This window comes from Meriones unguiculatus (assembly GCF_030254825.1).
Source record: "Meriones unguiculatus strain TT.TT164.6M chromosome Y unlocalized genomic scaffold, Bangor_MerUng_6.1 ChrY_unordered_Scaffold_23, whole genome shotgun sequence".
Taxonomy (NCBI): Eukaryota; Metazoa; Chordata; class Mammalia; order Rodentia; family Muridae; genus Meriones; species Meriones unguiculatus.
In genome coordinates, this window is record NW_026843709.1 from 8752725 (window position 1) to 8779682 (window position 26958).

At 40.0% G+C, this 26958-nt stretch overlaps 1 long non-coding RNA gene across 1 annotated transcript in view; it reads right to left on the reverse strand.

The window, feature by feature from the left end:
• LOC132651592 (uncharacterized) overlaps positions 1-26958 on the reverse strand; it is a 49842-nt gene that overhangs the window by 17863 nt on the left and 5021 nt on the right. Inside the window, exons 2-4 of the long non-coding RNA XR_009589179.1 lie at positions 10846-10977; positions 3079-3228; positions 465-552 (exon numbers count right to left, since the gene is read on the reverse strand). This is a non-coding gene — a long non-coding RNA (uncharacterized LOC132651592). The remainder of the gene's footprint in view (positions 1-464; positions 553-3078; positions 3229-10845; positions 10978-26958) is intronic.

A 26958-nucleotide genomic window follows, 5' to 3' on the forward strand; every position in this document is an offset into this window, starting at 1 on the left:
AGGGGCCACCCTAGGTTGAAGAGGTCTATCTTTATCTAAAATTTTGGTCCTAAAAAGGAGCCGTTTATCCAGGTGACCTTATGCGAAAAGGTATAATAGATATCGATGGCGTCCTTACTATCCCTTTCCTTTTGGGACATAACTTCCCAATCCCAATCCTTATAGCCAAATGACCCAAGAATCCTTTTGGTAAGCCGAACACAATCTCCTACGGAATCCTCGATTTGAAAGCAAAGGGTGCCAGCTTCTGGAAAGTCATGGCTTTCCCCTAATGATGCCTCAGTCTCATCATAAGGCAAATAAGGCAGGCCTAAATCTTTATTGGACAAGAAGAATTTTGGGAAAGTCAATGAATTATGTCTGACCGGCATAGGCTTTGGGAATGCAGACAAAATGGCCCAACTTTGTACCCCCACAATACTAGGAACCCGATTTAGAAGGATCCAAGCAAGAACTGGAATTACTTGCAGGTATATTCATTGGAGGATGATCTTCAGGTGCCGCGAGCTTTCGCATGAGGCCCTCCGGTACCCAGAATGGATTGTTTTCTTCCTGTGGGAAAACACAGACAGCTCCCCTGGAGCTTATTAAAATAGGATCCGGGCTTTTCCACTGATCAGTCAAGACATCCTTCCATTTGTCCATTTCCTTAGGCCTATCAGGCTCTAAGCAGTGGCGATCAGCCGCCGAGTGGCCCTGACTGTCCAAATTTAAAAAATTGAGAGTAAAGAGTGCCAAGGAAACAGTCACATGTGGCACTGAGGGCAGAGCCCCCTCGACTCCCCCTTTTTTTTTTATTAAGTAGGATTTTAGAGTGCGATGAGCACGTTCAATAATACCTTGTCCCTGAGGGTTATAACGTGGGTCACTCCCATTTGATGACAAAACTGTCCAAATTTTTGAGAAGTATAGGCTGGCCCATTGTCAGTTTTTAGAATTTTGGGCTTTCCCCAGGCACTCCATGCCTCCAAGCAATGTTGAATAACATGGGCTGCCTTTTCTCCAGTCAGGGGAGAAGCAAACATAACTCCAGAGCAAGTATCAATGGAAACATGTAAATATTGTAGTTTGCCAAAAGATGAAATGTGAGTAACATCCATTTGCCACATCTGTAGAGGATGGATTCCTCTGGGATTAATCCCAACATGAGGCACAGGTAAAAACTGACAGCAATTTTGACATTGGGTAACAATATTTCTAGTTTCTTTTTTAGTTATGTCAAATCGATGACGCAATGTCTCAGCTGTAACATGAAATTTTTTATGAAACTCCTTAGCCAATTCTAAATTTGAAAGGAGAGCAAATGTAATCATCTTTGTGGCTCGATCTGCCAGGTCATTTCCATGGGACATGGGCCCCGGTAGACCGGAATGAGCCCTAATATGTGTAATAAAAACAGAGGATCTTCTGGTAATTAAGGCAAACTGAATCCTTTGAAAAATTTTTGCAAGCTTGCTAGATGCTTTAATCAATCCAGCAGCCTCTAAGATTTTGGTTGCATTTACCACATAACTAGAATCAAAAACAATATTTAAGTGACGTGGAAATTTTTCCAAAACTTTTAGCACTACTAAACATTCTACAATTTGAGGTGAGGTCTCATGATATTGCTTAGAAACAACGTTATTATTAACCACATAAGCTCCTACTCCTGTTTTGACCCATCTGTATAAATCATAATTTGTCTGATTATGAACAAATTGGCCTTGCCCCGTTAGCAAATCAATGGTCCATTGCCGCTGATTGTCTTCTGCATGGGCATTGGCCCTTGCCTGAGTTTGGGAAGCATCATACCACAAGCATCATTCTAAGTACTGTCGGGAGAGCAGCTTTTATGGTATTTTGCCAATCATTTGGGGTCATGGCCATGCTAGCAAGTCTTTCAAGCTGCATGATCGTAAAATTAGCATCTACCCCGTATTTGTTAACCAATTTAGCAAGTTCTTTAACAAGGGGATATTCTCCTGGTTCATGAACACGGTTTCATTCCGCGGCCTCAAATACAGGGAAGGCCTGTAAAAGCTTTCTTTTATCCCTTTTTGAAAAGAAGGAATCCAAACTGTGTCTCTCAACATAAGGCGGAGGAGCCTTAGGGGTTAATGAGAAAGCCCCTCGAATTTCAGCTCCTCCCCTCTTTTGTTTTAGATTTGGTGGTAACCGAGGTTCCTGAGGGTGGCGCCCCTCCTCCTCGGAGCGAGCAGCTTCTCCGTCTAAATCTGACCCCCTGGAGGAACTTAGTTTGTTAGATTCAGAGCTATGAAACCCCAAAGCCTCCAATTCTCTTATCGGATAGAGAGGCTTTCTTTTTGGATTTTTACTTCCCTTTTCACCTTTCTCTCCCAGGACATCCTTTCCCTTACTTCTTGCTTCTGCGGTTTTAACATCCACAGAAGAGTCTTTTTTCTTAAAGACATCTTTTTCTTTTTTCTTAAGGGCCCCCAACCTTTTATCCCGTTCTGTTTTTGACATGCTGTCTTGTAATTCCTCTAACACCCCTTGGCCAGCTGCTACAGATGGGTGGCATCTCTCATCTTCTAAGCAAGATTTTACTAAAATCCACAATGAACTAGCTCCAACTTTTAGCTTTCTGTTTTCTTCTGCCCTTCGTAAATCAGCTTCTAGCTTATCCCAGGAAGCAAGCGTCAGCGACCCTGAACATGCAAACCAGGGAGCAATGCGATCAATTTCCATAATAAACCCTTTTAATGTTCTTTTTTGAAAGCTTTAATTCATGCTGTTTTAAAAGTGACTGAAGTGCCGTGATCACTGAATGTGAAGCTCCCATGTTGCTCCCTTATCTACGAGAGAAACTGACACAGGGAGGGGCACCACGGCTTATGTACCTCTGGCTAACGGTACCCAATGGCACACCAAAAAGGGAGGGGAGGACACTGTGGCCTATATACGACTGTCTAACGATGTCCCACAGAGACAAAGCACTGTAGCACCAGTCTTTATGGAAACAAAATGAATACCAAAAGAAAAATCGCTAAAGCCATCAAAACAAATGTAAGAGCAACTGGGACAATTAAATGGGGCGAAATCTCTTTAAGAGCAGACACACCTCTTAAAACTTACCTGTTAGCACTGCAGTTCTGAATCCACCCTGTGAGCAGCACCCTGAATCCTCACAGGGCCGGCAATCAAAGGCTGCACGGAGTCCTGGGGTTTCGGCACCAGCTGTGACCCGCGCAATTGTCTCACCAGCAAGAACGCACAAGGATCCTTCTGCAGTAAACGTTTATTACTATGAATAGAGGAAGACGATAACCGCCAGAATGGTGCTGCTCAAATACACCCTATGGCGGTGTGTACTCCTCTGGTTGGCTGCTTGCCCATTGCCCCGTGTGACGCCCCGGACTGGGCAGTAATACCCCCGGGCTGGACAGTGGCTTGGCGCGCTTTTGCAGCTTGCACACGCACTCTATTATTGTTCATTAGGGCCAGAGCCATCTCGTAATGGTGATTGCATTCTCTCGGCTCTCCACAAAGATCTCCCATGCTCATGGATTGGTAGGATTAACATAGGGAAAATGGCCATCCTGCCAAAAGCGATCTAGAGATTCAATGCAATTCCCATCAAAATACCAATACAATACAACCTAGGAACCTGCTACAGAGGGTCTCTGAAAGCCTCTGCCCTGCAGACTATCAAAGCAGATGCTAAGCCTGATGACCAACTGTCAGGCAGAGTGAATGGAATTTTATGTAAGAAGTGGGAAATAGCAAGAGCTGGAGAGGACAGGGTCTCCACAAGGAGAGCAACAAAAAAAGAAAATTTGAACACAGGGAACTTCACAGAGACTCACACTCCAACCAAGGACTATTTATAGAGATAACCTAGAACCACCGCACAGATGTACCCCATGGCATTCCAGCATCCGCGTGGGTTACATAGTAATGGGAAGAGAGACTGCCTCTGACATAATCTGATTGGCCTGCTCTTTGATCACCTCCCCTTGATGGGGGAGCAGACTTACCAGGCCACAGAAGATGACAATGCAGCCACTTCTGATGAGAACTGATAGTCTAAGATCAGAAAGAAGGAGAGGAAGACCTCCCCTATCAGTGGACTTGGGGAGGGGCATGCATGAAGAAGGGGGAAGGAGGGTAGGATCAGGAGGGGAGGAGACAGGGGCTTATGGGGGGATACAAAATGAATAAAGTGTAATTAATAATAATAATAAAAATTATTTATGGACACTGAAAGAAAAATTCTCAACTTCATATGGAGAAACAAAAACCCCAGAATTTCCAAAAATATGCTGTAAAACAATAGATCATCTGGAGGTATCTTCATCCCTGATCTCAAGCTGTACTACAGAGCAATAGTAATAAAAACTGCTTGGTATTGGCATAGGAGCAGAAAAATAGATCAATGGAGCAAAGTATAATTCCCAGAAATAAACACAAAGACCTATGAATAGTTGATTTTCCAGAAAGAGGTCAAAACCATTCAATGGAAAAAAAACAGCAACTTCAACAAATGGTGCTGGTCCAGCTGGTTGTCTACATACAGTAAAATGAAAATAGATCCATTTTTATCACCCTGCACAAAACTAAAATACAAGTGGATAAAAGACCTCAACATAAAACCAGATACACTAAATCAGAAGAAAAAGTGGGGGAGAGTCTTGAATTAATAGGCACAGGAGATGACTTTATGAAGGGAACACCAACAACATAGGCTTTAGGGCAACAATTAACAAATGGGATGAGATGAAAGTGAATAGCTTCTGTAAAGCAAAAGATATTTTCATCATAATAAAACAATGGCCTACAGACTGGAAAAGTATCTTCATTATCCCTGTATCTGTCAAATTAAATGTTAAATCTAAAAAATTCCTGATACAGACCATCCAAGAAAATAAAGACAATAGAAAAGACAAAACCTAAGAATAATAGGAAAAAAGGAAAAACAAGATTCCCTTCTCCAAGGCCCAGAAAATATTTTCAACAAAATCATTTAAGAAAATTTCTCCAACTTAAAGGAGAGGCCAATAAGAATACAGGAGGCCTATAGAACACCCAATAAATTAGACCAGAAAATAAAATCCTCCCACCACATAATAATCAAAACAGTAAGTATACAGAACAAAGAAAAACTACTAAAAGTTGCAAGGGAAAAAGACCAAGTAACATATAATGGGACACCCATTAGAATCACACCTGACTTTTCAAAAGAGACTATGAAAGCCAGAAGGTCCTGGAGAGATATCATGCAGGTCCTAAGAGAACACAGATGTCAGCCCAGGCTACTATACCCAGCAAAAATGTCAATCCTCATAGAATGAGAAAACAAGATATTCAATGGGGAAAACAAATTTCAACAATACCTACACACAAATCCAGTGTTACAGAAGACACTAGAAGGGAAAATACAACCCAAGAAACTAGCTACTTTCCAGAAAACACAGGAAATAATTAACCTCACTACAGTAAAACAATAAGCAACCAAGCACACAAACTTATGATGACAGCCAACATCAAAATCAAAGGATCTAACAGCCACTGGTCATTAATCTCTCTCAATGTCAATAGACTCAATTCTCCAATAAAAAGACACAGACTAACAGAATTGATGCATAAACAAGACCCTATAATCTGTTGCATACAAGAAACACAACAAAGACACAAAGATAGACAATACCTGAGGGTAAAGAGTTGGAATACAGATTTCCAAGCAAATGTACCAAATAAGCAAGGAGGAGTAGCCATCATAATATCTGATAAAATAGACGTTCAACCAAAATTAATCAAAAGAGATGAGGAAGGACACTTCATACTCATCAAGGGAAAATTTCACCAGGAATTCATCACAATCCTGAATATCCATGCCCAAAATACAAGGGCACACATATTTCTAAAAGAAACATTGATAAAACACACATAGATCCCCACACATTAATAGTGAGAGACTTCAATGCCCCAGTCTCAACAAAAGAGAGGTCAACAAAACAGAAGTTATACAAATACAAAATAATGTCTCTTACAGAGGTCATGGATCAAATGGACCTAACAAAAATTTAGAGAACCTTACACTCAAACACGAAAGAAATAACCTTCTTCTCAGCACCTCATGGAACCTTCTAAAAATAGATCATAATGGGTCACAAAGCCAGCCTCAATAGACACAAAAAGATTGAAATAATACTTTGTATCCTATCTGATCACCATGAAATAAATCTGGACCTCAACAATAATAGAAATAGCCAAAAGCCTACACACACATCAAAATTGAAAAACTTTCTACTAAATGACAGCTTGTTCAGGGAAGAAATAAAGAAAGAAATTAACGTCTTCCTAGAAATCAATGAAAATGAAGACACAACATACCCAAACTTGTAGGACACAATATGAAAGCAGTGCTAAGAGGAAAGTTCATAACACTAAGTGCCTTCAAGAAGAAATTCGACACAGCTCATCAAGCAACTTAATGGCTCATCTGAAAACCTTAGAAAAAGAAGAAGCAGACACAACAAAAAGAAGTAGACAGCTGGAAATAATCAAACTCATGGCTGAAATCAATCAATTAGAAACAAATAAAACAATTCAAAGAATCAATGATACCAAGAGCTTGTTCTTTGAGAAAATCAACAAGATAGACAAACACTTAGCCAAGCTAACTAAAAGGCAGAGTGACACAGTCCAAATCAACAAAATAAAAAATGAAAATGGGGACATATCTACAGACAATGAGGAAATCCAAACAATCATTAGGACTTCAAAAGTCTGTATGCCACAAAATTTGAAAATCTAAATGAAATGTACAATTTTCTTCATCGATTGCACTTACCAAAACTGAATCAAGACCAGGTATATCAATTAAACAGTCCTATATCCCCCAAGGAAATAGAAGCAGTCATCAAAAGTCTCCCATCCAAAAAAAAAAAAAAAAGCTGAGGACCAGATGGTTCCAGCGCAGCATTCTACCAGACCTTCAAAGAAGAACTAACTCTGATTCTCTTCAAACTATTCCACAAAATAGAAACAGAAAGAACACTGCCAAACTCATTCTATGAAGCCACAGTCACCGTGGTACCTAAACCTCACAAAGGCCCAGCAAAGAAAGAGAATTTCAGAGCAATCTCCCTTATGAACATTGATGCAAAAATAGTCAACAAAATCTTGCCAACCAAATACAAGATCACATCAAAGATATCATCCACTATGACCAAGAAGGCTTCATCCCAAGTATGCAAGTGTGGTTCAATATATGGAAATCCATCAATGTGATCCACCATATTTAACCAATTGAAAGAAAAAACCTACATCATAATCTCCTTAGATACTGAAAAAGCATTTGAAAAAATCTAATATCCATTCATGTTTAAAGTCTTGGAGAGTTCAGGGATACAAGGCACGTATATAAACATAGTAAAGGCAACATCAAACTAAACGAAGAAAAACTTAAAGAAATCCCACTGAAATCAGGGACAAGACAAGACTGCCTACTCTCTCCATATCTCTTCAACATAGTTCTGGAAGTCCTTGCTAGAGCAATAAGACAGTTGAGAGAGATCAAGGGGATACAAATTGGAAAGGAAGAAGTCAAAGTATCACTATTTTCATATGATATGAGAGTATACCTGAGTGACTCCAAAAATTATACAAACTGGCCGAATACAAAATTACCTTAAAAAAATAAGTAACCCTCCTTTATACAAAAGACAAGTGGGCTGAGAAAAAAATTAGGTAAAAAACACCCTTCACTATAGCCACAAATAAAGTGGCTTGGTGTAACATGACATAAAGTACGTTGATGTAACAATAACCAAGCTAGTCAAAGACTCATATGAAAAAAATGCAAGTCTCTGAAAAAATAATTAGAAGAAGATATCAGAAGTTGGAAAGATCTCCCATGCTCATGGCTTGGCAGAATTAACATAGTAAAAATGGCCATCTTACCAAAAGCAATCTACAGATTTAATGCAATTCCCATCAATTTACCAACAATTATTTATAGACCTGGAAAAGAAATTCTCAACTTCACATGAAATAACAAGAAAGGCAGAATTAGTAAAACAATCCTCTACAATAAAAGATCTTCTGGAGGTATCTACATCCCTGATCTTAAGCTTTACTATAGAGCAACAGTAATAAAAACTGCATGGTACTGGCATAGAAACAGAATGGTGGATCAATTAAACTGAACAGAGGACCCAGAAATAAACCCACATACTTATGGACACCTGATCTTTGACAAAGATGCCAAAACCATACAAGGGAAAAAATATAGAATCTTCAACAAATGATACTGCTCTACTGGATGTCTCCATGTAGAAAAAATGCAAATATATCCATACTTATCACTCTGAACAAAACTAAAGTCCAAGTGGATCAAAGACCTTAACATAAAACCAGACACACTAAACTACTAAGAAGAAAAAGTGGGAAAGACCTAGAACTCTTTGGTACCCAAGGCAACTTCCTGAACTGAATACTAACAGCATAGGCTCTAAGAGCAACAATCAATAAATGGGACCTCATGAAACTGAAAAGCTTCTGTAAAGCAAAGGACACCGTCATCAAAACAAAATGACTGACTATGGATTGGGAAAGAATCTTTACCAACCCTTTTTCTGACAGAGGTCTAATAATATAAAGAACTAAAGAAGCTGAAAAGCAGCAAACCAAGTAATCCAATTAAAAAATGGGGAGCAGAGATAAACAGAGAACTCTCTGTAGAGGAATATAGAATGACAGAGAAACACTTAAAGAAATGCTCAACATCATTAGCCATCAGGGAAATCCAAATCAAAATGACCCTAAGATTTCACCATCAGAATGGCCAAGATGAAAAAGTTGAGTGATAATATATGCACGAGAGGCTGTGGATAAAGGGGAACCCTCCTCCAATGCTGGTGGGAATGTAAACTTGTATAACCACTCTGGAAATCAATCTGGCATTTTCTCAGACAACTAGAAACACTGCTTTTCCTCAAGATCCAGCCATACCACTCCTAGGCATATATCCAAAAGAGGCTCAAGCACACAATAAGGATATTTGCTCAACCATATTTGTAGCAGCTTAATTTATAATAGCCAGAAGCTGGAAACAGCCCAGATACCCCTCAACTGAAGAATGGATGCAGAAAGTTTTAGTACATCTACACAGTGGAATATTACTCAGCAATGAAAAATAAGGAAATCATGCAATTTGCAGGTAAAAAGTGGGACCTGGAAATGATCATCCCGAGTAAGCTATACCAGAAGAAAAAGGAGGCACATGGTATATACTCACTCAGATAGACATGAGTGACCATAATATAGACTCATAATATAGGATAAACTTACTAAAATCTGTACATCTAAAGAAACTAATCAAAGAGAGGACCCTGACTATAATGCTCAATTCCCATCCTAAAAGGCAAAGAGGATGTACATCAGAAGAAGAAAAAAACAGGAAACAAAATAGAAACCTGCCACGAGGGCCTCTGAAAGGCTCTACCCTGCAGACTATCAAAGCAGATGCTGAGACTTATGGCTAACTGTTGGGCAACATGCATGGAATCTTATGTAAGAAGTGGGAAATAGTAAGATCTGGAGAGGATAGAAATCCCCTCTATCATTCCCTCCCAATCCCTCCCTCCCTCCCTCCCTCATCTCCTCCCTCTCCCTCTCCACAAGGAGAGCAACAGAAACAGAAAGGTGAAGACAGTTGTCTTCCCAGAGACTCATACTCCAACCATGTACCATGCATGGAGATGACCTATGACCCCTCCACAGATGAAGCCCATGTCAGTTTAGTGTCCAAGTGGGCTACATAGTAATGGGAAGAGGGACTGTCTCTGACATAATCTGATTGGCCTGCTCTTTGATAACCTCCCCCTGAAGGGGGTGCAGCCTTTCTAGGCCATAGAAGATGACAATACAGCCACTCCTGATGAGATCTGATAGACTTAGATCAGAATGAAGGTGAGGAGGACCTCCCCTAACAGTGCACTTGGGGAAGAATTGGGTGGGAGGGAGGGGTCTGGATTGCAGGAAGGAGGGGCTTATCAGTGGACACAAAGTAAATAAAGTATAGTTAATAAAAATAAAAAATGGGGGCTGCAGAGATGGCTCAGTGGTTAAGAGCACTGACTGCTCTTCCAGAGGACCTGAGTTCAATTTCCAGCACCCACATGGCAGCTCACAACTGTCTGTAACAGATTTGACACGGACATAGGCGGGCTAAATACCAGTGCACATAAAATAAAAAAGATCCTGCCTCAATAATAAAGAGGGCTGGAGAGATGGCTCAGAGGTTAAGAACAGTTGGTGGCTCACAACCATCTATACTGAGGTCTGATGCCCTCTTCTGGCGTGCAGGTGTGCATACAGTTAGAGTACTCATATACATAATATAAAAAAGAAATCTTTAAAAACTACAATAAAAAATAAAAAAAAATAAATGAATAATTGTCCTCAGTCCCTACTCTTGCTTTTATTATATTATTTTTTTATTTTTATATTAATCACAGGTTATTTACTTTGTATGCCAGCCATAACCCCCTCTATCATTACCTCCCAATCCCTCCCTCCCAATCCCTCCCTCCCAATCCCTCCCTCCCTCATCTCCTCCCTGTCCCTTTCCAAGTCCAATGCTACGGGAGGTCCTCCTCCCATTCCATCTGACCTTAGCTTATCAGGTATCTTCAGGACTGGCTGCCATGTTTTAAGGCTTTTAAATTTTAGAGAAAAATATAACATTTGCTGTTAAATATCGGCATTAAAATGAAAAAAAATTTAACTAAACAATACTTTCAGATAATCTGTTAGATATTAGAAGTCATATGAATTTACATCTTAAGACATATTTTGTCAATAAAGATTTTTTTTTATTAATTACGATTTACTCACTTTGTATCCCCCATGGTTCCCTGCCTCCTCTCCAAGTCCACAGATAGGGGAGGACTTCTTTTCCTTCCTTCTGATCCTAGTCAATTAGGTCTCATCGGGTCTTCTTCTGTGGCCTGGTAATGCTGCTTCCCCCTAGGGGGAGGAAATTAAACAGCAGGCCAATCAGTTCATGTCAGAGACAGTCCCTGTACCTATTACAATAGAACCAACTTAGATAATGAACTGCCATGAGCTACATCTGTGCAAGGATCTTAGGTTATCTCCATCCATAGTCCTGAGTTGGAATATCAGTTTCAGGAAAGACCCCTGTACTCAGAATCTTTTGGTTCTGTTGCTCTCCTTATGGAGTTCCTGTCCTCTCCAGATCTTACTATTTCCCATTTCTTTCCTAAGATTCCCTGCACTCTGCTCAAAGGTTGCCCATAGTGTCAGTATCTACACTGATAGCCTGCAGGGCAGATATTTTCAGAGGTCTTCTGTGTCAGGCTCCTGACTTGTTCCCTCTTTTCTCCTTCTACTGATGCCCAGCCTCTTTGCCTTTCTGGATAGGAATTGAGCATTTTAGCAAAAGTCCTCTCTCTTGATTAGTTTCTTTAGGTGTACAGATTTTAGTAGGTTTATCCTATATTATATGTCTATATGAGTGAGAATATACCATGTGCATCTTTCTTCTGGGATAGCTCACTCAGGATGATCTTTTCCAGATCCCACCATTTACCTGCAAATTTCATAATTTCCTTTTTTTTTATTGCTGAGTAATATTCCATTGTGTAGATATAGCACAATTTGTGCATCCATTCCTCCACTGAGGGGCATCTGGGCTGTTTCCAGCTTCTGGCTATTACAGATAAGGCTGCTACAAACATGGTTGAGCAAAGGTCCTTATTGTGTACTTGAGAAACTTTTTCATATATGCCTAGGAGCAGTATAGCTGGATCTTTGCGCTATTCCTAGTTGTCTGAGAAAGTGCCAGATTGCTTTCCAGAGTGGTTGTACAAATTTACATTCCCACCAGCCATGGAGGAGGGTTCCCCTTTCTCCACAACCTCTCCAGCATGTGTTGTCTCTGGTTTTTGACCTTAGCCATTCTGATGGGTGTAAGGTGAAATCTTAGGGTCATTTTGATTCGCATTTCCCTGATGGCAAATGAGGTTGAGCATTTCTTTAAAGGCTTCTCTGCCATTCAGTATTCCTCTGCAGAGAATTCTCTGTTTAGCTCTGTACCCCATTTTTAATTGGACTACTTGATTTTTTTGCTGTTTAACTTTTTTAGTTCTTTATATATACTGGATATTAGCCCTCTGTCAGATATAAGATTGGTGAAGATCTTTTACTAATCTGTAGGTTGTCCTTTGTTCTGAGGACAGTATCCTTTACTTTACAGAAGCTTTTCAGTTTCATAAGGTCCCATTTATTGATTGTTTCTCTTAGAGCTTGTGTTATTGGTGTTCTGTTCAAGAAGTTGTCTCCAGTGCCAATGAGTTCAAGGGTATTCCCCACTTATTTTTCTAACCGATTTAATGTGTCCGGTTTTATGTTGAGGTCTTTGATTCACTTGGACTTCAGTTTTGTGCAGGGTGATAAGTATGGCTCTATTTTACTTTTTTTACATGTAGACATCCAGTTAGACCAGCACCATTTGTTGAAGATGCTGCCTTTTTTCCATTGAATGGATTTGGCATCTTTGTCAAAAATCAGGTATCCATAAGTTTGTGGATTTATGTCAGGGTCTTCTATTTGATTCCATTAATGCACCAGTTTGTTTCTATGCCAGTACCATGCAGTTTTTAGTACTGTTGCTTTATAGTACAGCTTGAGACCAGGAATGGAGATACCTTCTGAAGATCTTTTACTGTAGAGAATTGTTTTAGCAATTCTGGGTTTCTTGTTGTTCCATATGAAGGTGAGAATTTTTCTTGGAAGGTCTATAAAGAATTGTGTTAGTAATTTGATGGGATTTGCATTGAATCTGTAGATTGCTTTTGGTAAGATGGCTATTTTTACTATGTTAATCCTGCCATGCCATGAGCATGGGAGATCTTTCCATCTTCTGATATCTTGTTCCAATTCTTTCTTCTTGCTTTTTTAATACCTGTTATCTGACTAACTTAAATCTTGACCCTAACCCCCCCCCAAAAAAAAACCTCAAGTGACAGTATATGAGGAGAGGTTGTAGAGAAAGGGAAACATTCCTCCATTGCTGGTGGGAATGTAAACTCGTACAACCACTTTGGAATCAATCTGGCGCTTTCTCAGGCAATTAGGAATAGCACTTCCTTGGGATTCAGCTAGCCCACTCCTTGTCATATATCCAGAAGATGCTCAAGTACACAACAAGGACATTTATTCAACCATGTTTGTTGCAGCTTTGTCTTAGCTTTATTTGTGATAGAACCTGGAAAAAAAAAAACGGGATATCCTTCAACTGAGGAATGGATACAAAAATTATGGTACTTTTACACAATGGAATACTACTCAGCAATTAAAAACAATGAAGTCATGAAATTTGCAGAGAAATGATTGGGATCCAGAAAGATCATCCTGAGTGAGGTATCCCAGGAGCAGAAATACACATACAGTATGTACTCACTTATACAGTCCTATAAGATAGGATAAATATATTCAAATATGTGCACCTAAAGAAGATAAACAAAAAAAAGGACCTGGGGTAAAATGATCAATCCTCACTTAGAAAGACCATTTGGATGGTAATGGGAATTAGGACAAGACAAATACCAGGACAAGAGCCTAATGTAGAGGCTCTGAAAGACTCTATCTAACAGCTTATCAAAGCACATGCTGAGAATCATAACCAAATCTTCAGCAGAGTGTAGGAAATCATATGATAACAGTGGGAGTTAGTATGAATGGGAGGCGACAGGAGCTCCACAAGGACAAAATATATCAGGGCACAGGTTTCCTCTATGAGACTGTTACTCCAACCAAGGACCATGTATGGATATAAGCTAGAAGCCCTGCTTGGATGAAGACCATGGAAACTCAGTATCAAAGTGAAATTTCTAGTAAGGGGAACAGGAATTATTTCTGACATGAACCCAATGACTGATTCCTCTATCTATTCCTTCCACACCCAAGGGAGGAACAGCCTTCCTAAGCCACAGAGCAGGACATGGCAGCCAGTCCTGAAGATACATGATTAGTTAGGGTCAGATGGAAGGGGAGGAGGACCTCCCCTATCAGGGGACTTGGAAAGGGACAGGGAGGAGATGAGGGAGGGAGGGTTGAAATGGGAGAGAATTAGGGAGGAGGCTAAAAAGTAAATAACCTGTGATTGATACTTAAAAAAAATAGGTGATGAAGTATAGAGCTCTTCAGGAATAATGGCTTCTATTTGGAGTTATTGCCAGGGTGCTGCAAGTATGAACTCAGTTTCCTTTACAGAACTTGGCACTGAGACTCTGATCATATTCTGAATGAATATATGAACAACACATACTTCAATTGATGTATTTTACAGAAAAAAATATTTTCATGTGACACCTGGGTAGGAATTTGAACCTTGGATCAATGAAAAAGGAGTCTAATGTATATATATGAAGTTCCACATAAGCCATAAAAATAAAATGTTGACAACTTTTACAATGACTTTTAAATTGGAGAAAAGATTCTACCAAAGGAGGGAAGAGTATGACTTTGTAAGGCATGCTTTCCAAGTTCTCAATATGTAGCAGGGAATCCTAGCCATAAATTAGTTTTTTACCTAGATACCTCAGACCCCATAAGCTGAGGTGGCACTCTGAAAAAGCAGTCCTGGCATTAAAACTATGCTTAGAAGGTTTGTCTGGAGGATCACCACAGGAAAAACAGCTGTTCTTGTGTCCTAGGCATATGCCATGGATGGATTTCTCTGTCCTGAAGGCCAAGTTTTAACTGTAAACTTCAGGACCAGGGGGATTACTCACTGACCACTGAATAGAACACAGCAGCAGAATTGGACAGTCCAGTCAAGGCAACGTCTCAAACAGGGTTGCCAACCCTAGTGTGGAACAGCCCCAGCTGTCAAATAGTTTATATTGAACTTCAGTTCTCTTTTTTTTTTTTTTCAATGCAGTTTATTCAGGAACATTGAACAATCCTCGGACCCTGGGGAAAGCCAGCCCACAGCTTAAATAGCCTCTGGGTAGCCAACCCAGGCGTGCCACGGGGGCAATGCAGATAGGTCCACATACATGGAAGCAAGCCAGATCCTCGGCCTTAGCCAAATGTGGAGTTGTTCGTGACAGAGAGCACTCACCATCGGGAAGGTGGAAGGCAGAAACCAGCTCCATCTTTAAGGCATAGCATTCCGCAGCTCTCTACAGTTCCCCCTTTTTGTTTTAGACGCATCAGGCAAGAGTAGAGGTCTGATCTCTGATATTAGAAATAAATTGGGACTTTGTACAGATGTTCATTTAGGTGTCATCCACCCAAAGAGCATCAGACCCGTCCGATACCTTTTTCTCAGAGGCGGGACCTGGGGCATCAACCCGCGAGGCTAAGCACTGCACTCAGGGTCAGCCGCTTTGGACCCAGAGAAGAGCATGTCTGATTGCATGCGGGTTCAGTTCTCTTTTTAAATATACAGATTTTTCTCTGTATCACCCAATCCAGTCACAGGCATTGTCCGGTTTCCTACTGTTTTTGCTGCTCTTAAAGACACAATACAGCAGGGAAACCTAGGCCCTGCCAGCCTATTATAGCAATAAGAATGTGAAGGTACATTTACTGAGTACACCAGTGACTGCTCATTTCTAAATCACAAACTAAGAAATTTCGGATCCAAGATCACATTATGACACCACCTTGTCATTCCATACATTTCCATAATCCCACATAACTGAAACTTCACTACATAGTAAGCTTTCCAATTAAATAAATATTAAAGTTTCTTTTTCTACCTGACATTGTCACAGAGGTAAACAGGAATAAAGTGTGGAAACTGGATAAAGGGATGAGATAAAACGTGTTGGGTTTCACAAGAAAAAGTCACATGTGTGCAGGATCAGATATGTTGGACACTGAGGAAAGTTTGTTTATTCATCTTAATGGAAACTTCAAGATTCTCTCAGGTGCTAATTGGCTGAGACAGAAACTGATGTAATGAAACAGGTGAAAGCCAGTAAGTGTTTCAGGAGCCAGTTATTAAAAGGGCCAAGTGGACAGCCTGCTTGAGTGAAAGGCTGAGGAGCCCTATATGCCTCAATCTGGGCATCTGAAAGCACCTAACCCAGAGATGACAGTTCTTATTTCAGGAAAGCTGTCAAGCAGTCATTTCTTTCAAGTAGTCATTACTAAAATAAAATGTCCTTGACATGTGATTTTCACATTATCACAGCTTCCTTTATTATTTGTTATAAGCACATATATGTCCCCATGCAGTGAATTACTTAGTTTGAAAATGCTCTCTTACAAAGGCAAATCTTTAAAAACAAAGTGTTTAATTGGGACTTGCTTATATTTTTACAGAGACCATCTACATACAGGTCTGCAAGCAGTCATCTTATTTTAGTACTTCAGGTGAACTGAGAGCTTTCCATATTGTATCACAAGCAGTAGGCAGAGAGAGGTAGACAGAGAGAAAGATAAAGAGAGTTACAGAGACCTATTTAGATAGACAGACCAAGACCAACATAAACAAATATATGAAGTGACAGAAACTGAGACACAAAACTTCATTCTGTTTGGTCACTTTCATTGGCATAACAATCTCAAAGCACAACCTCCTATATTATAACTCTATTAGGAATTACATTATCTAACAAGTCCATACCTTCTAACCCTTCCCTCCCTGACATTGCCTCAGTGGGGACCCTAAATGTAAATAGATGAGCTTCTCTGGGACATTGCAAATCAGATCACCAGTACCAGGAGCTAAAGTTATTTACTGAAGACAAAGTCAATTAGAGAGGCAAAGCTCTTTAGTGGAGACAAAGCTATTTACTGTTGCTAAAGCCAAATAGTGAGCAAAGGTCATTTAGTGGAGACCTAAAGCTATTTAGTGAAAGAGTTCCCTAGGACCCTAAATCCTGGGTGAAGGTGAGGATATCTGTCTGTTAGTTTTAGAGCATCTGTTAGATATCTTAAGAAAGCATCCTTGTGGTATCTTTCAGGTGCAATATTCAACCCATGAAAGCACTGTTCCTATCTCCTGCAGCAGTAATTTAGCCTTCTCCCTTTCCTGCCTTCTCCCTATATAAGTTGGGTAAAAATTTCTGATAAACTAGGCTTTGATCAGTCAAACAGACTTAGCCTTCATTTCTTGTGTTTCTTGTTCCACCCTCCTCAATTCTTCTACCCCCCTCTTTAGGAACTCATTGAAGTCCCTCGGGTCGGGATATTTCTGGTGTCCAATGTGACCTAAAGGTATGGAGGACTGGATGGACCGTTGTTCTTCAGTGGACACAATAATACATAGGATTCAGCATTTCCTCCAGGAAACTAAAAAACTGCCTAAAAGATCTCCACAAGCTGCCTGTCTGTGAGTCTGATCTGAGAGGTAATTCAGAACGACAAATTACAGCGCAAGAATTGAGTCAGCATGACTTATTCTTACAGGGACTCAAGGAGTCCCTCAAGACAGGAGGAGTAAGGGTTAAGAAAAAAGATTTAGTTAGCTTCTCTGTTTTTATTACTAATATTTGCCCCTAGTTTCTACAAGAAGGCACTATTGATGTAAAACACTGGCAGAGAGTTGGAAATTGTCTTAAATAATTTTTTGAATCTTGTGGTCCACAAAAGGTGCCTGTCCAGGCATTTTCCTACTGGAATTTGATTAATGATATTCTTCAGATCAGACATTCCCAACCTGACTTGGCTGAGGTAGTTTCTCAAACTGAGAAGTTCCTCAAAAATGATTCTAAAGGCAGTCCCAAAACCCTTGAATTAGGTAGGGACACAAATGCACTTCCCCAACTCTCCCAAGCTCCCTCTGTAGACTTTTTGTCCATACCTATGCCTGAATGGGAGACTCCAGTTCTAGTTCAGCCTACAGCCATTCTCTCTACTGCTCCATTACAGCCCAACACTCACAGACACAGAATGGCCATAAAGACCAGCCCTTCACTGAAAAGGCCATTTCCCTTGAAGAGAAAGCCAGGTACCATAACCTAGACTGGCAACCCCTCCCATTTTCCCACCTTCAGCAGCTGCCCCTTGTTTACCACCTCTGTATATTAAAGCTCCTTTCTGCGCACCAGCCTTATATATTTATTCTGATATAGAGGATGCTGCTCAGCACACTAAAACTAAACTCTGTCAGGAGGTCAAATCCCTCAGGGAACTTCTTCAAAAGAAAAGGGAGCATTTAACACTTCTTACAGAACTGAGGGAATTGGATCTTGAATTGACCCAACCCTCTCCTGCAGCTGCCTTCCTCCTTCCAAGACAAAGAAAAAGGCTCCTAATACACTGCAAGTGTTTCCTCTAACTTGTAGCAGAGTGCAGGCTCCTGACTAACTCCCAGTAGAAAAAAGGTCTGGTCCACCTCAGGCCGTGTAGTTGAAGGAGAGGATGATGAGGAGAATCTCACCTCTGGTGATGAGGCCCCTACAAGTGAAAATGAAATTTCTGCCACCTAAGATGGGGAGTGGGATGGAATATATGAACAGCAGTATCGATGCCTTGGACTTAGATATATAAAGGAACTGAAAAATGCAGTCTCACAATATGGTCCGGTAGCTCCCTTCACACTGTCCATAATTGAAACTCTGAGTGACCAATGGCTCACACCCAATGACTGGTATTTTTTGACTCATGCTTGTATTATCAGGGGGCGATTTTGTCCTCTGGACGTCAGATTTTACTGAATTTTGCAGACAGACCACACACTGTAAAGGCACTTCCAATCATAGGACCTTGCAAAAATTACAAGCATAGCCCCTATGATACCAATGAGCAACAGACGGAGTACCCTCCTGATCTTCTTTCTCAAATAGAAACTGTGGTACTCAGGGTTAGAAATGGCTTCCCCCTAAGGGAGCTATAACAACCCTCCTAGCTAAAATCCAGCAAGGATCAGATGAGCCCTATAGTTATTTCATCAGCGGTAGTACTGACACAGTGGAACAGCTGCTGGGCTCACCTGAAAACGATAGTGAATTCATAAAACATCTTGCTTTTGAAAATGCTAACCCTGCTTTCCAAGCTGCCATACGACCATACCGTGAAGACAGGGGCATTTCTGATTATATCAAGCTTTGTACAGGTGTCAGCTCAGCTTGTTCCTTTGGCATAGCCATCGGAGATGCATTCCAGGGCCTAACTCAGGGCTCCCTCCCTCAAACTTGCTTTAATGCCAAACAACCAGGACAGTTTGCCAAGGAGTGCAAGGCTGCTAAAACTGACCACCAGCTTCCTGCTACTCTGTGTCCCAAGTGCAAAAGAGGGAAACACTGGGCCTCAGAAAAAAAGATACTCAAGGCAATCCCCTACCAAAGCAGAGAAACCTCTTAAAGGGGCCTGCCCCTGGCCCGGAACATGAGACAAACCCCTGGAGAGGGTTTGTCGCCCAAACATTAACTTCTCAAGCTCAGGCACCTCAAGCATTTCCCCCATTCCCAAACAATCAGGCCTTTCCTTCCTCCCTCGAGCAACCACAGGTAGCTCAGGGTTGGACTTGTTTCCCTCCACCAGCACAATAATAACACCTGATATGGGAATTCAGGTCTTGCATACAGGGGTCCCAAAATGGTGTAGTTTTCAAAGAGCTGTCCAATCAGTTCATGTCAGAGGCATCCCTGTTCCCATTACTATGAATGCCCTAGCACCGTGCACTGCTGTGCATTACATCTGTGCAAGGGTTCTAGGTTATCTCCATGCATGGGACTTGATTGGAATATGAGTCCCAGGAAAGACCCCTGTGGTCATATTTTTTTGATTCTGTTGCTCTCCTTATGGGGTTCCTGTCCTCCCCAGATCTTACAATTTCCCACTTCTTTAATTAGATTCCAGGCACTCTGCCCAACAGTTGGCCATAAGTCTCAGCATCTGCTTTTGATAGTCTGCAGAGGAGAGCTTTCAGAGTCCCTCTGTGGCAGGCTCCTAACTTTTTCCCTGTTTTCCTCTTCTTCTGATGTCCATCCTCTTCCTCTTTTGGAATGGGTATTGAACATTTTAGCCGGCATCCTCCCTCTTGATTAGTTTCTTTAGGTGTACAGATTTTAGTAGGTTTATCCTATATTATATGTCTATATGAGTGAGTATATACTGTGTGTGTCTGCTTCTGGGATAACTCACCCATTTTCAACCATATACTTGCAAATTTCATTATTTCCTTGTTTTTTATTGCTGAGTAATATCCCATTGTGTAGATGTTCCATAATTTCTATATCCATTCTTCAGTTGGGGGCATCTTGTTTTTTTCCAGATTGTGGCTATTATAAATAAAGCTGCATCAAACATGGTTGAACAATTATCCATATTGTGTATTTGAACCTCTTTTGGATATATGCCTAGGAGTTGTATAACTGGATCTTAAGGAAACGGTATTCCTAGATGTCTGAGAGAGAGCTAGATTGATTTCCAGAGTGGTTGTACAAGTTACATTCCCACCAGCAGTGGAGGGGGTTTCTCCTTTCTCCAAAACCTCTCCAGAATTTGTTGTCTCTTGACTTTTTAATCTTGGCAATTCTGCTGTGTGTAGGGTGAAACCTCAGGGTCATTTTGATTTGCATTTAGCTAATGGCTAATGAGATTCAGCATTTCTTTATGAGTTTCTCTGCCATTTGATATTCCTCTATCAAGAATAATGTTTTTCACTGTTCTTCGTTTTTTTTTTTTTTTTTTTTTTTTTTTTTTTTGTTTTTGTTTTTTTTTTAATGGGATTGCTTGATTTGATGCTTTTCAACTTCTTTTGTTCTTTATATATACTGGATAATAGCCCTGTCACATAGAGGATAGGTGAAGATTCTTTCCCAATGAGCACACATTTGTTTTGCTTGATGACAGCTACTTTTGCTTTACAAAAGTTTTTTTCAGTTTCATGAGGCCCATTTACTGATTGTTGTTCTTAGAGCCTGTGCTGTTGGTGTTCTGTTAAGGAAGTTGTCTCACCAAATGGGGAAGTTGGCTCTTCCCCATTTTTTCTTGTAACTGATTTAATGTTTCTGCTTGTATGTTGAAGTCCTTGATCCACTTGGAATTTAGTTTGGTACAGGGTGATAAGTGTGGATCTATTTGCATTTTTCTAAGTGAAGACATCCAGTTAGACATCCAGCACCATTTATTGAAGATGCTATCTTTTTTGCATTGTATGGTTTTGGCATCTTTGAAAAACTCAGGTGTCCGTAGTGTGTGTGTTTATTTGTGGGTCTTCTATTTGGTTCTAATGATCCACCATTCTGTTTCTATGCCAGTACCATGCAGTTTTTATTACTGTTGCTCTATAGTATAGCTTGAGATCATGGATGGAGATACTGCCCAAAGATCTTTTATTGTACAGTATTGTTTTAGCAATTCTGGGTTTTTGTTTTTCCATATGAATTTGAGAATTTTTTTCAAAGTCTGTAAATTATTGTGTTGGTAATTTTATGGGAATTGCATTGAATCTGTGGATTGCTTTTGGTAAGATAGACATTTTTGCTATGTTAGTCCTGCCAAGCAATGTGCATGGGAGATCTTTAAATCTTCTCATATCTTTTTCTAATTCTTTCTTCAGAATCTTGAATTTTTTTTTTTTTTTTTACATACAAGTCTTTGACTTGCTTGGTTAGAATAAAACCAGTTACTTTATGTCTTTAGCCAAATACGAGAACACCTCAAATATATTATCCACTATGACCAAGCAGGCTTCATCCGAGGTATGCAGTGTGGGATTGATATATATATTAATCCATTGATATAATCCATGATATTAACATACTTAAAGAAAAGATAACACATTATAATCTCCTTAGATTATGAAAAATCACTTGACAAAATCCAACATCCATTCATGTTTAAAGCATTGGAGAGATCATGGATACAATTCACATATCTAAACATAGTAAAGGCAATTTACAGTTAGCCTATGGCCAACATCAAACTAAACCCAGAGAAAATTAAAGCAATTCCACTGAAATCAGACAGAAGGGAAGGCTGCCCACTCTCTGCATACCTCTTCAACATTGCTCTGGAAGTCCTTGCTAGAGCAATAAGACAACTGAAATAGATCAAGGGAATAGAAATCAGAAAGGAAGAAATCAAACTATCAATATTTTCAGATGATATGACACTATACCAGATTGACCTCAGAAATTCTACCAGGGAATTCCTACAGCTAATAAACTACTTCCACACAGTGGCTGGATAAAAAATTTACTCAAAAAATCAGTAGACCACTTGTATACAAAAGACAATATGGCTGAAAAAGAAATTAGGGGAAAAAAGGAATTATATTATCTAACAATGCCTTAACTCCTAATCCTTCCCAATCATTTCCTCACTGGGGTCTCCACATGTACATAGATGGGTTTCAAGTAGACATTGTAATTCAAAGTACCTGTAAGTGGAAGAAGATGGAGGGACTTCTAGGCTAAAAGAACAATGTTATCCTGAAAGTTTGTCATTCAATTCAATGATTAAAGTCCCAACAACTTCCAAAGACTAAAGAATAGGCCTGACAATCTCATTGGGGAAAATGTGGAATATTTCCATAATGGAGAATTATTCAGATAAATAAATGACATCATGATATGTTCAGACAAATGGATGAAACCAGGAAAAATCATCCTGGGTGAAGTAAATAAACTGCAGTCAGAAAATATGTTATGTATTCACTTATTAAGAACACCATCTTTATAATGGGTTATTGCCCCTCAGTTCTCCTCTTAAAATCAAAAATATTTCTCTGTTTCAGCCAAACCAGTCTCAGGAATTGACTGGTCTTCTCTTTCCCTGCTCTTAAAGACTCAATACCTCAGGTAATCCTAGTCCATGCCAGCATATTATGTCAATAAGAATGTGAAGGTAAATTTAGTGAAGACATGCGTAACTCTCAGCTCAAAGTCAAAATGTAGGAAATTTCAGATTCAAGACCAAAGTAGGAGACCACATTTTCATTGGTCAAATTCCCCTTAATCCCACATCACTTTGAAGGTCCCTACTTAGGAAGCTCCAATTAAATATTAAATTTTCATTTCTTACCTGTCATTGTCACAAGGATAAACAGGAGTAAAGGTACAGATCTGAATAGAAGGTTGAGATAAAGGCATGCTTGTTTTCACAAGAAAAATTCACATGTGCACAGGATCAGAGATACAGAACACTGAGGAATGTTTGTTTTCTCATCTCCATGGAAAACTCTAGATTCTCTCAGGTGCTGATTGGTTGAGTGGCAGAATGATGTCATGAAAGAGGTGAAAGCCAGTAAGAGTTTCAGGAGCCAGTTATTAAAAGGGACAAGTAGACAGCCTGCTGGAGTGAGAGTGGTGAACCCTTCAAGCCTCAATGTGGGCGGATCAAGCACACAACCCAGAGTTGACAGTTCCTGTGTCCAAGACTCTTAGTTAAGGAAAAGTGTTACATATTTCTTTCAAGTGGTCATTCATAAAGTCATGTGCCCTTGAAATGTGACTTTCACATTATCTCAGATTCCATTATTATTTGTTAAATGCACAGGTATATCATCAGTCAGTTCGCTACATACTGTGAAGAGGCTCCCAGACCAAGGTATCTCTTCATGACAAAGACCATCCATGATGCCATTTCAGCAAGCAATCATCTTGTTGTAATCCTTCAGCAGAACTGAGAGCTTTTCAGACTGAACCAAAATGTCAGGTAGAGAGAGAAGAGAGACATATTCAGAAATAGAGACTGATACCTACAAAAACAAAGATATAAACTGACAGAGATCAAAGACAGAGACTCAATTATGTCTGGTCACTTTCATTGCCATATCAACCTCAAAGCACACCCTCACATAACATAACACCAATAGGAATTACATTATCTAATAAGGATATACTCCTAACTCTGCCCAGACATTTCCTCATTGTGGACTAATCTTGTAAAGAGATGAACTTCAAGGAGACAGTGCAATTCAAATCATCAGGAAGTGGAAGAAGGTGGAGGCAGTTCTAGGATAAAAGAACATAATTATCCAGATACTTTGTCATTCAATACAATGATTAAAGTCCCAGCAACTTTGAGGATCTAAAGAATGGAAGTGACAATCTCCTTTGGGAAAAAATGTGGATTATTTCATTTCTTAGGAGGTCTCTTAATAGCGGGGCATAAATTTCCGATAAGCCATAGTTTGTGACCAAACCAGTGTTCCACTGGAGATATTGGGTGGCAGTTAATTGAGTTGTTAGCCCAGGGCATGTTATGGAACTTTTCAAGCAACCCAGATTGTTGTTATTAAAATATGTTTTTCTCTGTCATCAGCTGATAGATCAGTGCCTTGTTCTTGTACACACAAAGATGCTTCCTTCTGCATCAAATAGGAATGCATAAAGATGCATAGTCTGATATTATGCAGAGAGAGATCTTAAAAACACCCAGCTCCAAATGAGATTTCATGATGAAATTCTCCCTCCCCTCAGAGATCTGTGAAGTCTGCAGGAGAGGAGGCTTAAAAAGTGTGATAAGCAGTGGGAATTGAGGACATAAGGAGAACAATGCCCTGAGAATCAAACTGCAGAGGAAGATTATACAGCCAGACTTGATGAGACCTGATAAGCTAAAGTCAGATAGAAGTGGAAGAGGTCCTTCTGAATAAAGGAACTAGACAAATGGCATAGGGCCTTAAAAGGGAGGTTGGTGGAACTTGAAAGAGAAGATGGAGGGGTCCGTATAGGGGATACAAAATGAATAAATGCAATAAATAAATACATAAGAAAAACTGTGAAAGGACTTGGCACTGAAACTCTGATCACATTCCAATGAATATATGAACAATACATAGTTCAACTGAGCTATTTTAAAGAAAAAAAATTTTGAATTTGAACCTGGGATTATTGGAAAAAGACTTTAATGTATATTATATCAATAATATGTTGACCAGTTTTACAATGTTTTTTTTTTTTTTAAATGGAGAAAAGATTCTGCAATTGGAGGGTAGAGTTTTACTTTGTAAGGCATGCTTTCCAGGAACTCATTATGTAGCAGACAATCTTAGCCATGAACTAGTTGTTACCCAGCCTACCTCAGACCCCATGGGCTCAGGTGGCATCTCTGAACAAGTAGTGGTGGCACTAAGAGGGTTTTTCTGGAGGCTCACAGAATTAAACAAAACTGCACATAGGTCCTAGTCATATAGCATGGACCAATTGCACTGTCATGAAGGTCCAGTTTTATCTGTAAACCTCAGAATCAGGAGGGTTTCTCATAGCTTCAGATCCAGTCAGATCAACCAAGGCAACACTGCTCATCAAGGGTTGCTAACACTAATGTGGAACAACACTATATGTCAAATAGTTTATTTCCCTCAGTTTTCCTTTTACACTAACCAATCTTTCTCTGTTTCAGTGAAAACAGTCCAAGGAATTACCAGGTTTCCTTCTCTTTTCCCTGCTCTTAGACTCAATAGCCCAGGGAACCCAAGGCCCTGCAAGCCTATTATACTTATCCAGAAAGGCAAGAAGATGAACATCAGAAGAAGGAGAAAAGAAGGAACAAGTCAGGAGCCTGACACAAAGAATCTCTGAAAGGCTCTGCCCTGCAGACTCTCAGTGAAGATGCTGAGGATTATGAGCAAACTTTGGGCAGGGTGCAGGGAATCTTAGGAAAGATGTTGGAAACACTAAAATATGGAGAGGACAGGAACTTCACAATGAGAGCAACAGAACCAAAAAATCTGAGCAAAGACTGATACTCCAAACAAGGACTATGCATGGAGATAACCTAAGACCCCTAAACAGATGTAGCCCATGGTAGTATTCAGTATTCAAGTGGGTTCCACTGTAATAGGAACAGGGACTGTCTCTGACATGAACTTATTGGCCTGCTCTTTAATTATCTCCCCCTGAAGGGGAAGCAGCATTACCAGGCCACAGAAGAAGACAATGCAGCCACTCCTGACTAGGATCAGTAGGAAAGAAAAGAAGACCTCCCCTATCAGTGGACTTGGGGAGAAGCATGCATGCAGAGGGTAGAGGAAGGGAGGGATTAGGACAGGAGGGAGGGAGGAAACCACAGGGGGAATATAAAGTGAAGAAAGTGTAATTAATAAAGACTTAAAAAAAAGAATGTGATGGTACATTTAGTGAGGATGCGAGTAACTGCTCAGTTGAAAATAAGAATCTAGGTTATTTCAGAAACAAGACCACAGTAGGAGACTACCTTGTCATTCGGTATGTTCCTTTTAATCCCACTTCACTTTGAAGCTTCCCTATTTATTAAGCTGTTCAATTAAATAAACATTAAAGTATTATTTCTTCCCTGACATTGTCACAGAGGTAAACAGGAGCAAAGGTGTGGGATCTGGATAAAGGGATGAGATAATGGCTTGTTGGGTTTCACAAGAAAGAGTCAAATATGCACATGATCAGAGATACTGGACAAGGAGGAAAGTTTGTTTACTCATTACCTTGGAAACCTCAAGATTCTCTCAGGTGTTGATTGGCTGAGAGGGAGAATGATGTCAAGAAACAGGTGAAAGCCAAGTAAGAGTTTCAAGAGCCAGTTATTAAAAGGACCAAATAGACAGAGTACATGAGAGAAAGGGTGGGTATCCCTTCATGCTTCAATCTGGGAAGCTGAAAGCACACAACCAGAGATGAGAGTTCTTGTATGCAAGTTACTTGGTTCAGGAAAAGGTTCACATATTGCTTTCAAGGGTCATTAATAAAATCATATTTCGTTGACATGTAACTTTCAAATCATCACAAATTCCATTATTATTTGTTAAATGTACAGCTATGTCCTCAGTCGGTGAATTATTTACTGTGAAAATGGTGCCTGATAAAGGCAAATCTTTGAACAAATAGTGTTTAATTGGGACGTCGCTTGTATATTTACAGAGACCATCCAGGATGTCATGTCAGCAAGTAGTCATGTAGTTGTATTCCTTCAGCAGCACTGAGATATGTTCATTCCACAAGCAGCAGGCAGAGAGATATAGAAAGATATAGAGATAGCTACAGACATAGATTCAGAAATAGAGCTACCAAGACTAACAGAAACAAAGATTTAAAG